Source organism: Lepisosteus oculatus, chromosome 17 (genome assembly GCF_040954835.1).
Source record: "Lepisosteus oculatus isolate fLepOcu1 chromosome 17, fLepOcu1.hap2, whole genome shotgun sequence".
Lineage (NCBI taxonomy): Eukaryota > Metazoa > Chordata > Actinopteri > Semionotiformes > Lepisosteidae > Lepisosteus > Lepisosteus oculatus.
The window spans coordinates 3,708,565-3,723,488 of record NC_090712.1 but is presented as its reverse complement, the minus strand read 5'-3'; the positions used below and the strand labels follow the sequence as shown (position 1 = coordinate 3,723,488).

The 14,924-nt window shown below is 38.1% G+C and overlaps 1 protein-coding gene across 2 annotated transcripts in view; it reads right to left on the bottom strand.

The window, feature by feature from the left end:
• The window catches only part of LOC102687989 (potassium voltage-gated channel subfamily H member 1), a 115,496-nt gene that overhangs the window by 5,490 nt on the left and 95,082 nt on the right, over nt 1-14,924 (bottom strand). The window lies entirely within an intron of this gene.

Below are 14,924 nucleotides of genomic sequence, written 5' to 3'. Positions count from 1 at the left end.
TAAGGTACAGTAGCTCTAATTAAAAAAAAAAGTTAAAAGCTTCATAAGAATTGAAGACGGCAATACAAATGCTTGGATTTGTTACCGGGAACACAGAATTGAAATCACGTAAAACCAGGTTAAAACTGCACAGTGCCTTAGCTAGACCTCAGCTGGAACACTGTGATCAGTTTAAGTCTCCAGGCTATAAGGAACCTTGCTGCACCAGAGGCAGTGTAAAAAGGGAGCAGCCAGACCCATTTCTGGTCAGAAGGGAATGTCACACTTGCACTGACTCAAGGAACTGAATCTTTTTAGATTGGAGATACTGTGCATTCATCCAAAGACAGAAATCACTAGTAAAAGCGTTCACATCTTTTCAGACCAGTGTTAATATGAAGGTTGATGCCATACACATTATATACAGTAGGATTAGATTTGTCAAAGCTGTCTGTGATGCTGCCATCAATCCATTTGGCCAGACCTGAAAAGCCTTGAAAACAGAACTGCAGTATCAGCCATAATCAGACCTCTTGCTGAACCCATCAGACCAGAATGAGAGTAGATGGTAAATAACTTCATGTTCTTAGAGCTGAATAGAATTATCTGTGGATCTCTGAAGACAATTTAAGTGCTTTACTCAGCAATGCACATGTACCCATCCTCCACGATCGGCTTCTAAATATAGCTCAGCTGGTCGGTGTCTGCTGCCCTGTTTTTAGCCTCTTACCTCTTAAAATGCGCCATTGAAAGAAAACCACTTTAATCACAAACGTCGCATTAATTACTCTTGCGTCAAAGCCCCCTCTGCCTGTTACAGATCATCGTGGGGCTGTAGCACGGCAGGTGAATTAAAGAGAAAGACAAACTACGTGATCCTTCTGTCACCCCACAAGCACAGAAGTGATAATTATTGCAGTGGTGCATTTAAAATATATACATTTCCCCATGAAAGCTTTTTACTTTAACTCCCCCTCGCTGTATTAAGTGCAAGCTATTACAGACTATTAGTTTTTTTTACAATTAAAAGGGTGAAGTGATGTAAATTAATTTGAAATTAATTAAAGACCTGAAATATACCAACAAACAGTTGTTGCTGTTGTTGCTGCTATAATAAAAACTGAACAGAAACTCTTCTCCCTTGAGACTATGAGACAAGGAACTCTATATCGGAATACCAATGTCAATGTATATAGGAGGTATATAGTTCTTTTTTTAAAAAGTGACACACAAGGGCCTTGTCATAAGTCTCTTCTGAAATAGTAACAGATTCACATGGCCTGTCACAACTGCAACAGCAATTTACTTTTCAGTTGCCTTTTATATACTGCACCTTAGGGTCCCTTTATAGCTTTCCTACCCCTGTTGATTCATGTACATCCAGCAAGGCTGCTGCACACCAGTTATCCATCCTCATGTGGCATTACTTCAACCACAATTACTGTAGCAGCCAGGGCAAAATGAAGTCGACAGAATACCAACAGCTGAAATTAAGCAATTGCCAGTGTTAGTGACTTATTCACTTCACCCATCTAGCTAGTACACTTTATACGTACTTTCCAGTATATAAAAATACTTTTGAATAGGACGGTGCATTAATTGCTGCAATATTGCTGATCCAAAGCTGATCAAACACCTTCCCAGAAGGATGCCAATGAATTTATACCAACAGCACACCTAGTCCACTCTTCATGCAAAGAAACCATCCCTCCCTAAGTCCTCAATTAGCTTCATTTCCAATGGTGCCTTCAACTTCTGGACTCTAGGGCTGATCTTTAAGGTGCAAACTACAGTGGTGCAAACTCTTAGAAAAGGTTTAGAGTTGACTTTTCCCACTACCTGTACTTAGGCTTATAGCAGAAACCTACCATTTGCCATTCTGGATATTGATTGGCCACCTGTAGAATGTCTGCAGTCAGTGTTCTTTGCACTGTGACATTCACTTAAGACATTTTAGCAGCAGGTCAGTTCTTTTCCTGGCTTGACTTTATTTTTAGTAGAAGCCTGTTGATTCTGAATCTGAAGGGTTTATGCCCTCTCTTCCAAAAAACATACCCTTGAGAACACTTACAAAGGAGAAGAGGCGATTCAGCCCTTCCAGTTCTGTTTTTAGTTAGTAGGTAATGATCCCAGGATCTCTTCCGGCTGTGTCCTTAGAGAAACCAGGGTTTCGGCTTTAGCGTCATGGCTGGATAGCTTGCTCCCTCAACCCTTTGGGTGAAGAAGTGCTCAGTCTTACATGCACATCCACTCATGTCCTCAACTTCCACAACATGGCTGGGTAGCTTCTTCCATACTCCCAGTTGCATTCCTGGGATTTGTTTACTGCGTTGCGGCAGGAAGGGAAGGGCTATGGAGGTCACTAACAGTATTTCAGTAACACGCCCTGTCTCACCATCAACGAACCAGGCTCCCAGACCAAAAGACCGCTGGCTCAGCGCACTCCTGTCTGCCGTATGTCTGTTCCACTTGCCCTCAGAGAAGAAAAGCAGCAGTACCCCTGCCTCAGCTGTCAGTTAATGTTAGCTGGCATTCTGGGATTCATTCACTAAGACGATTATTTTTTGCAATGCACTGTTTTGGGGAAAAACGTTATGCAGACAACACAATGTAAATGTTTCAGAGAGTGCTCATCTCTAAAAATAATATGAGATCCTGCACTGGGAATAGAAAAGGATAGCAGACCCCCTTGTGGCATGGAACATCATTAATACTAAATAATTTGGGGTTTACAAACCCACATCCCTCTGAAAGCAATAATAGTATATTAGAAGATTTGGTCCAATTATGATACTTGCTGCTAATAAGAGTGTACTCTTTTACAATTTTTATTAGAGGTTGTGAATTTAATAGAATCCTAAATGCTGTATAAACCTCTCTATTTTAATCCTTTACACAAGGTAACCACACCTGATCAGACATGGAGATTATGTACTTCCTGTCTCTTTGCTAATTGTGTTAAAAGTGGGAGTTTTCAGTGGAGGGATTAGCTGAACAACAATGCTAATCGGCTCATATTCTACATTTGCAATTCGCAATGTTTTCAAATTTCATGGTGTTAGATGGGTACCAATTACAGGATGACGATAACAATACTGCCGTCTGAAAGTAGAAATAAGCTGTATATAGCCCTGGAAATAAAGCAAACAGAAAGCAGTCTAAGTGCTACTATTTATCTAATTGATTAATTAATTTTTGCTTCTTACACACTTTGGAAACGTGTTCAAGGAAACACGCTAAGATTTATATAGTACTGGACAACTCCTTGCATACTCATACACACCAAGCACAGACCACTACTGCTGTCTACTCCAAGGATGGCTGATGATTATCAGTGCAATGTCTCCTTGCATCACAGAAATGGTCCAACCTTTTTTCTGAGTGTATAAAACTAGCACACTGCCTTCCCAATCCCATACTCTCAGACCCAGTGCTTTGCGGCATCATCAATGGATAGGCATTCCAAGAAAAGATCGGCAAGGCGCTTGTATTCCTTGCGAAGGAAATGAGGCTAAGTTTTTCATTGGTTACAGTGTTTTCACATGAATGGTTTCTGTGGTATTTTTTTGCCAAATGTCTTCAAAACTGCACTGGGTAAAAGGTCCTTCACAGGCTAGGCCAGTTCTTCTCCTGGGAATGAAAGAATGCAAGATGGGCTGAATCTCTCACAGGTGAGCTTTCTGATGTCCTTAAGGAACATTATGGGAGCATATGGGATTTCCGAAGTAATGCAAGATAGACAGCAGGCCAAGAGAGTACTCCTTCTCCATAGCAAACAGTTCGAGAAGAGGTCTTCATACTGTCCCTCCCAGGGAAAGCAGGCCCAGGAAAAACCCAACATTTCTAACTGCAGGACGGGTCACATGCATCACATGCCTTTTCCTAATTACCAGGTTAACTTGGAGTTAGCAGTATTCTTTAGCAATGCGCCCACACATACTGTAGGAAGATATAAATAAAAACAGATTGTGTTAATATGCAAATGAAATTGCCATGACCATTCAACAGCTGTTTGTGGAGTTATGAGCCCATCAGTGTGGTTCGACAAGCACCATTTAGACATCTATAAAAACAAAATCTATTAGGAGAGAAATATCGGGTTCTGGTTGCTTGCCTTGCCTTTTAAAGCTGTGAAATTTAAAGCAGGGCAATTTAATCTGAACCTTTATCACAGTTCACAGGGATGTGTTTCTTTTAACCCTCAGTTTAGATACATACACACAGTACTAAATATACAAGTTTACACAGAATAGCTAAGAGTAATAGCATGAGAAAATAAAGAGGTTTAGGGAAACTCATTGTAAGTTATTAAGATCTATTAACTTCATGCATTAGGTAAAAATAAAACTCTTAAATTCTCTCAAGGTCTATTAAAATAGCATAGCAATGCATACTGACATTAGCTTTATTACAGATTTCAACAGGTTATTATAGCCTGTTGACCCTTCTACATGTTTTTAATCTTATAGTCAACAGATTATAAATGGATAAAACTTCCTAGGACCTTAACTAAAGTGAGCAACTGAGTCTCTAGTTTTGCAGGAAGAAATGAAACCTCAGCAGATTTTTGCATATAAGGTATGCCATATCACCTACTTATGGACTGTCATGCCACATGAGGTTAATCTGGTATCCAGCAAGTTTATTACTTTCAGACTTGTTGGAAGAAATATGCATTGTATTCACACTGAAACTGAATTCAAACTTTTATTTCACTGTGGTTTGAATATATTATCCCAAACAAGGTACTGCTCCCTAATCTAAAGAAAATCATGTAAAAATGTCAAAGTCTGCAAAGAAAACCTGCTTCACAATCACTTTTTGAAGACAAAAAACACGCCGTTCAAATGCTATAAATAGCTTATCCCACTTAAAGTTCCAGCTGTTACACTAGAAAATGCAGAAGCACAGAGAGAGATGAAGAAGCTGAGAAAATGTCCTGGAGTGTTCATTTTACTGTTCCAGAACAAAAAGTCTCTCAGGAGCCCTGAACAGCTCTCCTAGGATCTGTTGTAGCTTTTTTTCCCCATGTTGCACTGTTCTCTCAGCTATCAACAGGGGAGATATGACACAAATTGCGTCAATATGTTGCCAATGATTAAAGCAGCACTAGAAAGTTGAAAAGAAGTTTCAAGCTTCTAAATGCAATGCTTCAGGGTGGCCAGCTGAGCACTATCCTTTCACTGACAGGTTGAAAGGCTCAAACCAGAGGTCACCTGTGGAAGTCCAAAAACAGGAGGCACCTCTTTATACAAGGAGCTGTGAGAGAAAGAAATGCACTTGCTCTCAGACCAATTAGTTACTAACAACTCAATGAGCTAGACGAGTCCAATGACCTCTCATTTGTAGTTCTTCTTATGTTCCTATGCTCTTAGTCCTTGGCCGACATACCGTGATCCTCTCAGTCTGACAGAGAGCTGTGAAGACAATCTCACCTGGCTGCTCACTCGCACCACAACCATAGAACATGACTACCATTCCCAAAGACCTCTCCTTTAATACAGTCTGATCTGTTAGCACTGAAAGACTGAAATTTCTCACTGATTCAATCCCATCAGGGTGTGGCTTTGTGGCCATGAAGAAAGCTAAGCAATGCAATTATTTTCTTTGTGACACTGAGAAATCTTCTGTTATAGCACAAACTTTATGTCAATAGAGTAGTTTTCCTTCTGCTCATACCTTCTATAGCTAGAGATTGCACTGACTGCATTATGAGCTCTTTACATTTCTGATTTCTTTTCAAAATAACCAGTCAAAAACCGGCACATAGCTCCTGTACAGTACATACTGATTACCAAATATCTGTGACACATTGGAACCGATGAGAGAAACAGAAAACAGAACACCCTATAGCCCCCATAACTTCCTAATTGCTGTAAAATATATACAGCAGCTCAAATAAAGGTTTCTATACAGCCATAGGTTCATAAGCTGATGAAATATAATAATCCCCAATGGCTGGGGCTCCAAACAGTATGATGGAAACAAACTTGATTATTCTGACATTCAATAATGGGCATAGTAGGCCAAGAGTGTGCACATGTCTTGCTCCGGATAGCCAGTGTGTCTACAGGTTTAATTTTAAACTTTGTTTCGGCTCTTTAAAAGCCACACCAGCTGCTTGCTGGTTTAACCTGACCGATTCAACCGCTTCTCGTGGTTGTTCAGGCACTGCTGCTGCTTTGAAGAGACCTTGAAAACCTGCAGACATACTGTACTAGTCCTCCAGTACCAGAACTGGACAGCCTGATTTTTATCTGAGTGTTGGTTTAAATGAAAGGTGGCTGCATTTTCTTGTTTTCCATTTCTTGGAATATTACATTAACACAGCAGTTGTGAAGATATTGTGACATCAGATCAAGGCATCTTTTCTGTGCATCAGTCACAAATTCTAGGACTATACAGTATATTTATTTTTTTAAGATCAGGTGACTTGAAAGTACAGAATACATACAGTAAAATAGAAGCATTTTCTGCTGAAGACTTTAGTGTCTTGCTTCAGCTAAATCAATGTAATTTATGAAATACTGTAAGTATGAATATAGTAATAATTGCTATAAAGCTTTAGGTGTTCTCAAATCCATCACAACAGCACAAAGAAAACACTTTTAGGCATTCTTATGTGTTGTTAAAATGTGTCTCCTACCCAATGACCACATCAGCTTGATAATGAAGGACCTCTGTTAATGAGAGCTTAGAGAGTACAAGGTGTGTATAACTTCCATTTCATTATTCTTTTAATCAACCTCTGCCACCTCCTGACTTGGCTGCTGAACTTGAACTACTCAATTGCAGTTTTTGATCGCTTTTTCAATAGATTCCAGTTGTAAGAATGACGAGCACAAAGCACTTTTTTCCGTAGTGTGCTTTGATGATCTAAAGAGTGATTCATCCAAAAGAAATCAGGTGACAACATCAATGTTTGAACTGTGGTTACGCTTTGAACAAAGGTTACAGTATGACGTCACCCAGACAGAGGCAAAAACTATTTTCTAAAATGGCGGGTACCTTTTCCTTACTGGCTAGGGTGCTGCCATCCTGATTGTGTTCATTTTTATACTTCTGCACTTATAATGAGGTGCGATAAATTTGGCCATGCTGTATGTGACAGAAACATGAGCGGACTGACTTCTGAACTCTTTTGTGGTGTTTTTTGTAATGAAGAAAATAAAGAAAAAACAACTCCAAGACATTATGTCTTCCAAAACAAAAGGCAATGCCTAAAAGATCTAATTGTCGTCTAAACCACTTTTTAAAGTCTGTTAGTTAGCTATTGGAACTTCACTCGCATGTTCATCAAACTCCCTTCTAACTTTCCTTTCCCAAACTGTTTTTTGGAGGACAGGAGAGCAACAGAATGCCCTGATGAGTAAAGACTGCTTTGGATATTTCTCTTATAATCCACCATTTCTATTGTTGGCACACATTTCTGAAGAACTAAAAACACAAGGTGCCTCCTAGCATGTCTGCTTTACTTTGGCACTTGCTTACATGCTGGTGTATCTTGACACCATTGTCTAGGTTCCCGATACAGATGGTCAGTAATCTTCCAATGTGGGAGACACTGGCAGACAGCGTGCTGCACAAATTAAACTGTAATAAATGAAATCTACTTAATTCGACAGCAATGGATGTCCACGAAAAACCTTTCTGTGCCAAAGCCGACAAAAAATTGCCTTCGGGTTGTTTTTAGATGTTTTTTTAAATCTCCAGTTGGGTAATAAGGAGATAGAGAAATGCACCAGCCTTTCATTATGTTTGTTTCACATCTATAACATCTCTGTGACTGAACTGTTCAGCACTGTCCTCATAGGATATCTCCCAGACTGCTTATTTGCCAATTTACAGAAGTGCTGAAGTATGCTGACAGAGGAATGCCCTCTCTGTAGCTGTCCTCTCTGGGGCTGTCATAAAGGACAGCAAGAACACAACCATCCAAACAGACGCAAACATTTCTAACTTTTCTAATGTTTTTTATATTTTCACTATGGTAGTTAATTGCATTTCTCCAGTTCCCATAGTGGGTATGTACCACTGTGAGTCAGGCCTGACAGAATCTCCAATTATATTTGCATACATAAACAATTGCAAGTGCTGGAATAAGAAGAATAAACCAAACAGCCTATCAATAAGTCAAGAACAATACTGCGGCTTTCACTGATCTACTGTATCCAATTTATTTCATCCATCCATCTCCTAACTGTTTTATCAGTAGAGTTAATACAGGGTTGCTAGGGAGTCAGATCCTATCCCAGCAAGCAACTGCAGGATAAAACCCTGGATATGATGCTTTTCCATCCCAGGGCAGGAAAAGAAACAGGAGCACCTGGAGAAAACCCACATGAACACGGGGAGAACATACAGTACAAACTTAATGCACATAGCACAGGCAGCAATGCTAACCCCTGATTTATTTTATATTCCTGCATTTCATAATGCAGATGAAAGGCTCTGGACAAACTGTTCAGCAATTTTTAGTTGTTTATAGTGTAAAGAAGAATGGCACATTCAAGCAGCGCTATTCATTGTCCTGTCTGCAGGAGGTTAAATCTCAACATTGTAATCACCCTGACTTTATAAGGCCATGTCTGAAAAAGAAGAAACAATCAAGTAAGTTCAGTGTATGTTAAAGATCTTAAAAATGCAAAGTAATGTATTATCTTCAAAGAGCCATGGGAGAGCAGATAACATTGACATTGCAAAGTATGGATGGAGAACATAAGCATGACATTTCTGAAGCAGTCATGCGTAACTGACGGAAAACCTGCTGGTGGAGATATAGTCCAAAATAAAACACTGCAAATAAACAAAGTAAACCACGGTACTGTCACCCTTCCCTGAATATCAGCAGGTTTTAAGGTCAGTAAACACATAGAGCTTATGATTGCTCATCACACCTGTTTATCTTAATCTGTTCAGAAGGTCTGACATATCTGAGCTGAGCTGCCCTCCATGCAGATAACATGGCGAAAATGGATCTATAAATTGGGCCAAGAAGATGACACAGTTACTTGACCGTTACCCTTGCTATAATGCAATACAATCCTTTGTTCTCGGACACATCGGACTCATCTTTATTTAACCATGTCAGAAACATGCTGTAAACCTTGAAAGACAAAGCACAGAATGGCAACTAATCAGAATTTGTGAATGAGTAGGGTGGAGGGGGTGTATTGTATATACAGTATATTGCCTTATGAAATACGTATATATTGGTATATTTTTGGGTACATTTATAATAATAAACACCATCACTCTGTAGTTATGTGCAGAACTCTAAGAAGATGTTACCTTTCCTAAACATTTCATTTTAAGTTCATTACTTAAAATCAAGTTAATTACAATCCAACCTACATCAGCAGGAAGACTTGGCTGTCGTCACCTGACTTGGAACACCACATCATTCCTAACCGCTTCATAATTATGTAGACTGCACATCTATGTGCTCCAAGGCAACAAATAATTACAGAACTCTTCTTTTTCACTGCAGGTCTCCCCTGAACCATTGATTCTTTAGTTATTACCATGACGTAGGTAGTGCAGAATTACCCCCACTTCAGCTAAAAGTCTCTTATTCTAAGCTCCAGAAGACTCTGTTTATCATCATTTTCATGGTGCCAAAAGTATATGTATTTTTTTGCTGTGTGAAACTACCAAAGATAGGAAATCAATAAAACACAATTGTAAGAAGAGACCAATGGAAAAGCATGAGACTGTGCATGACATTCAATGAACTCCAAAAGACAAACACACAGAATTTAGTTTCTGTCAGTCAAAAGCAGGAAGCCATTTATATAACTCGCTTTTGTTTTAGAAAGCCTTCTGTTGCCATCAGGATCCATCACATACACAATACGTCAGCAGCAGCTAAAATGAACTTTTTTTGCTGAAATATTAAGCTGTGCTGCCTCTGCTGGAATGTGTGAAAATGATTAAAATATAACAGAGGTGTAATGATTTATTCAAACAAGCTTCCAGTACAACAGGCATGAGTGCGTTTTTGAATTGGTATTTGATCTATTGGCTATAAATAAAAGCTTTAAAGTGACTAAAAATAAAGCCAGTTCGTTTTGGAAAAGGAACATAATGAGCACTGAACCGTCATTTTCTCCAAGTACTTCATGAAGCAGAAAGGTATCTCCTACAACACATCATCTGAAGTCTTTAAATAAGAAATTTTAAATTCCCACTTAATATTCCAGCATAAAAAGATCCTCATAAACATGAGTACAGCACAGGCATGCAGAATGCAAAGAATTGTGATGTTTTATCATTTTTCTCAATCTGACAAACTAACAAAAATAGAAGGTGGATTTTCAAAGTAGTAGATCAAGCTGTTTCCTAGGTCCTTTAATATTTAATCAAAGCATTAAATAACATCCTTTCCCAGGAAACTGTAATGCCAGTTAATATCTGCAGCTCCTGGAGTGAGAATGCAGTTTCTCCTTCAAACACTGTATTATATAAGCGGTAAAAGCTTTGAAAACATTATTGCCTTCTTTTCAAACAAAAAACTATTTATTTATATAGCTTAGTCTCAGTATAGTTTCACTGATCTTGATCAATTTGTCTGCAAATTGAGTGACACTTACCTGTTATTACACCAAGTATATTCCAACTGCTAAACATAAAACACCAAAAAAAATGCATTGAATAATTCACTTTTTGTTCCAATGTGCTACCCTATTATGGCATAAAAATATACTTTCTCTACAATGAAAATAACATCTTAAAGAAGAACTGTAGGATTTTGCAATAATCAAGGATACAAATAATAGGAAAAGGATGTGAAATAACAAATTCCTTCCATTGAACCCTTTTAAAAAGTCTGATTGATAAATGCTTGGATACCACACAATATTTCATTCAAATGTTAATTAGGTCGCATTACATTAAGAATACTATAAGATGGGCTTTTTATTTATAATCCTATTCAGAAGGAAAGATACATTAAAAATATTGATTAGCAAGGAAAAAGGTATTGATTCAGTTATTAAATAAATGTAATTACATCCATCAAGTATTTTAACTATCATGCTTTTTACAGATTTTTTTATTTGATTTTATTAGATCTGCTGACTTTGAGGCACATGAGTATTATGTGTATGTTTGTTATTTACAATTGATGAGAATCGTTACCAGCCCTGTGAGACTTTTTGCTGTTCATTCGAAACAAAAGGTCAAACTGAATTAGGTCCAAGGGGATTTCAACTGGGCCCGTTTCAGAGTTGAAATTAAGGTTACCAGGACTATAAATCCCAAGCTGATGGTTGACTTTGTCTCCATCAAAGGCCAGTGAAAGAGTTAACACTGGATATTCTTTAAGGCCGAGCTTATGGACTAACAGGGATTTTAAAGCTTTTTACTCCAGAGCAGAAATTTCTGTCAGTAATTATAGAAGTATGAAGATGCAATGTACAGTATAATTATGAAAAGAAAACAATATTCTTTTGATTTCTCACACTGTAAGGGATTCATAACTAGCTATATTATAGAGAAAAAGTGGAGTAGATTTAGTATTATAGAAATATTGTTGAGCATATTGCCAGTTTTAGCAAACACATGGACCTCAAAGTCAGATCTAGGAAAAAATATTAGCGGGCACCAATTTTCAAGAGCCCATTTCTTTACCCTATTCACTGTGAGGTCTTTCCACATTGTAGGCAGAACTAGATGCTGTCAACCTTCAGCTGTAGAAAATGAATGTCTCATATGGTGCTCTAGCTGCCTTTCGGTTCAGCAGTCATATCCCAAATGACAGAGAAACTGGTCACGCAAAGGATTTATCTCATGGCCTCTTCATATGAACTGAAGCCAGGCTTTTAGTGAGTCTCTTTATATTACACAATGCTTAAGACATCTGTTCAGTTTCAAGTAACATATTTTAAGGCCTCAAACAATGCATCCCGAAATGTTATGTCATGTGTTTTCCAATTCTTACAAAAATAGCCAATGATGTGTTGCTTTTCAAAATACCTGGATTGCACTTTATGACCTCGCTACAACTCACAATTTTGAAAGGTTACATTTACTGTATTCCCTAAAATACCTTATATCAGTGTATTTAAATTAAAATTAAGCAACGAGGTTGTTTAAAAATGAACAACCTTTTTCTCAGAGAAACAGAAGATTTGTTATAAAAATATAAAGATATACAGGATGAAGATTTAATTTTCTAGTGTAAGATTTTCTTGTGCTCTCTCTAGCACTTCATTTTCACAAATGCCACTTCAAATGCAAGCACGTACCATATGATCATCAGCTAATGTGATGTATTTTTAATGGATCGATCCATTAAAAATACATGTTTATGTTAAATTAGAGAATTTTCCTTACTATGCACATTTGCACAAGCAGAAGTCACAGACAGCCTCAGCGGTCATAATAGTGAAACATTGTACTCAAGCACGCTAAGTGGAGTGCCACAGCATTAATGTTTAACTAAGCCCGTTCAAGTTTTCCTGCAGGGATTGTATTTTTTTTCATCCCACAGAAATTTTGTATTGTCCATAAACATGCATTGGTCAAGTTAACATTTTCAGGAACACGCAACTGTTTATACAGTACAAATGAACAAGGATAGAGATGGATGCTTTTGAAAATGCAGTGGTATGTTCACTCCAAATGACAATTCCAAATTTCCACATGCTCATGCGTTTTTGGCGTATCCTCATTTTAACACAATGATGGCACAAACCAGAGTTGTTTTGGAATCTAAGCTATAATGAATGGCTGTGATTATTTAAAATTCCCCAGAAGGCCAATACAGAAAATGCCTTTCTCCATTAATGGACAAAGATGCGAGAGAGGTGTAAATCTATGCTGTGGTCCAATTCAAAGTAATCTCAACTAATTTACAGTACCCTTTATATAGCCTCTGTGGTTGATTAAAAGTCGCATTAGATAAGTGCAGAGATTTATTTTCTTGGGCTAGGGGGAGGGCTTTCAATGGAGCATCGCTTACAAAGACAGTCTGATTAAAGCCAAGAATCTCGCACCATTCCCACAGGAGAAAGACATGCAGGCCATAAAAAAACAATCCTTTAATAATATAAATAGAATGGATGGCGAAATTATTGAACCAATAACAGACACCTTAAGGAAAGGGTGACTTTTACTGAGCACTTTTGGCTGGCTCCAATAATGGAAGAATTGTGGCCGGCCTTTGAAAGCATGTAAGGTCATTTGCAACTGTGCAATCTATCAGTTGGACATAGGCCGTGTTTCAGTATTTTCTATTTTAAGACATCCAGAATTTATTTCAAATAGAAGGCAGTTGGAACAGAACACCCAATTATTTAGAAATACTATACCTAAAGCTCTCATGTGGAAACAACAGAAGAGCTTATGTTTTGACGTGTGGGATAAAGGTCTTATTCCAATAAAATACACAATTCGGTACATCAAGCAGAAAAAAAGGAGTTCAGCACAGATGAGAGATTTGTGATTGATTATCTGTAATGCAGGAAAGGAAAATCCAAGTGTGTAATGGACTTTGGCACAATGGACACAGGTGGCACAGTAACAGAAATTCTCATACTGCTGACATTAAATTCTCTTGGATCCTTTTAGGTGTGACGGCACTGAAACATAGTCGGGTGGGATGGTACATAGTCTAAGAGGATCTGTTGTACTGAAACAGAAGGATCTCAAAGGGCCCCTTAAGAATGGATTGTCAAAAAGACATTCGTCCCCAGTTAAAATGTTAGGGGTCATTTAGGCTTCAATTACTCTTTATTGATGACAACTCAACATTTATTTTTATGACAAATTACTTCTGTGTTGCTAGGCATGACTTACACCGCTCTCCCAGAGAGAACGTAATTTGACTCATTTTATATTTCCACATTGAATTAGTTTTTTAATTAGTAGAACATATTCTGTGCATGCACGTTAATTATTAAGAAGTGAATTACATTGATCACAGCAGGTGTTCTCAGTTAAGATACAAAGTGTTACCATATACAATATAAAAATAAGTAATTGTAATTTGGAAAATAAGCCCAATATATTTTTTAAAGCATAAAGGTGATTTGCAACTTTTTTTACAAAAAGACAGATGAGTACAAAACCAGCAGTACTCTATATCAGGTTCCTGATAAGTCTTACCAAGAATCAAAGGAAAACGACTTAGACGCAAAAGAAGAAACAAACTGGAAAATGCAGAACTGTGCTTCACTCTTGTGTGACTGTATCCTGGAGTTTACAGAAATGGAGTTTATAAAAGAGGTTCAGGAGGAAGGTTAGATCCTAATCTCATCTGCTTCCAGTCTTCTACATATATAACTCTCGCACCCAGGACTTCAATTCACAGATCTCTTTCATTCCTCCCACCACCACATCTACACCCTCGCAGCAGCTCCCTGGCTCATTCCTCACATTTAGGCTGCCATTCCCTCACCTAGGCAAGTCACACCAAATACTCTCTACATCATATGCATTCATTAGAATTTAACCAAACCACTTAAATCACATTCACATGGCCACAGTTCCAAATACCCTATTCGAAATCCCACTCCAGCCCACATGATCCTGTCCAAAGAGAATCAATGTTTTTTTTATTTTGCAGGATTAACAGCCAGAAAAGTTTTCACTTTCTCAGGGTGATTGAGATGAGATGTTAGAGCGGAGATTTTCAAGGAAAGAGGTCACCTTTAATCCTTCCAACCCACACAAAGCCACAGACACTGCATAATGTAACTCTGGGCTGCGTGAAGATTTCCAGGCACATAAATATTAAACAGCCGACATAATCAGAATAAGAGGCTGCTGAGAGGCGAGCGATGAGCCACACAGGACTGCGGAGAGCAAACTGTTAAGTCGCAGCACAGATGAATGATGTTGATTAGATTAACAAATTTCGTATGCGCCAGTATTATCGTTATGTAATAAATGTCAAATCTGACACACATCCTTATCATTCTGTGTCCATGTGCTCAGCGTGA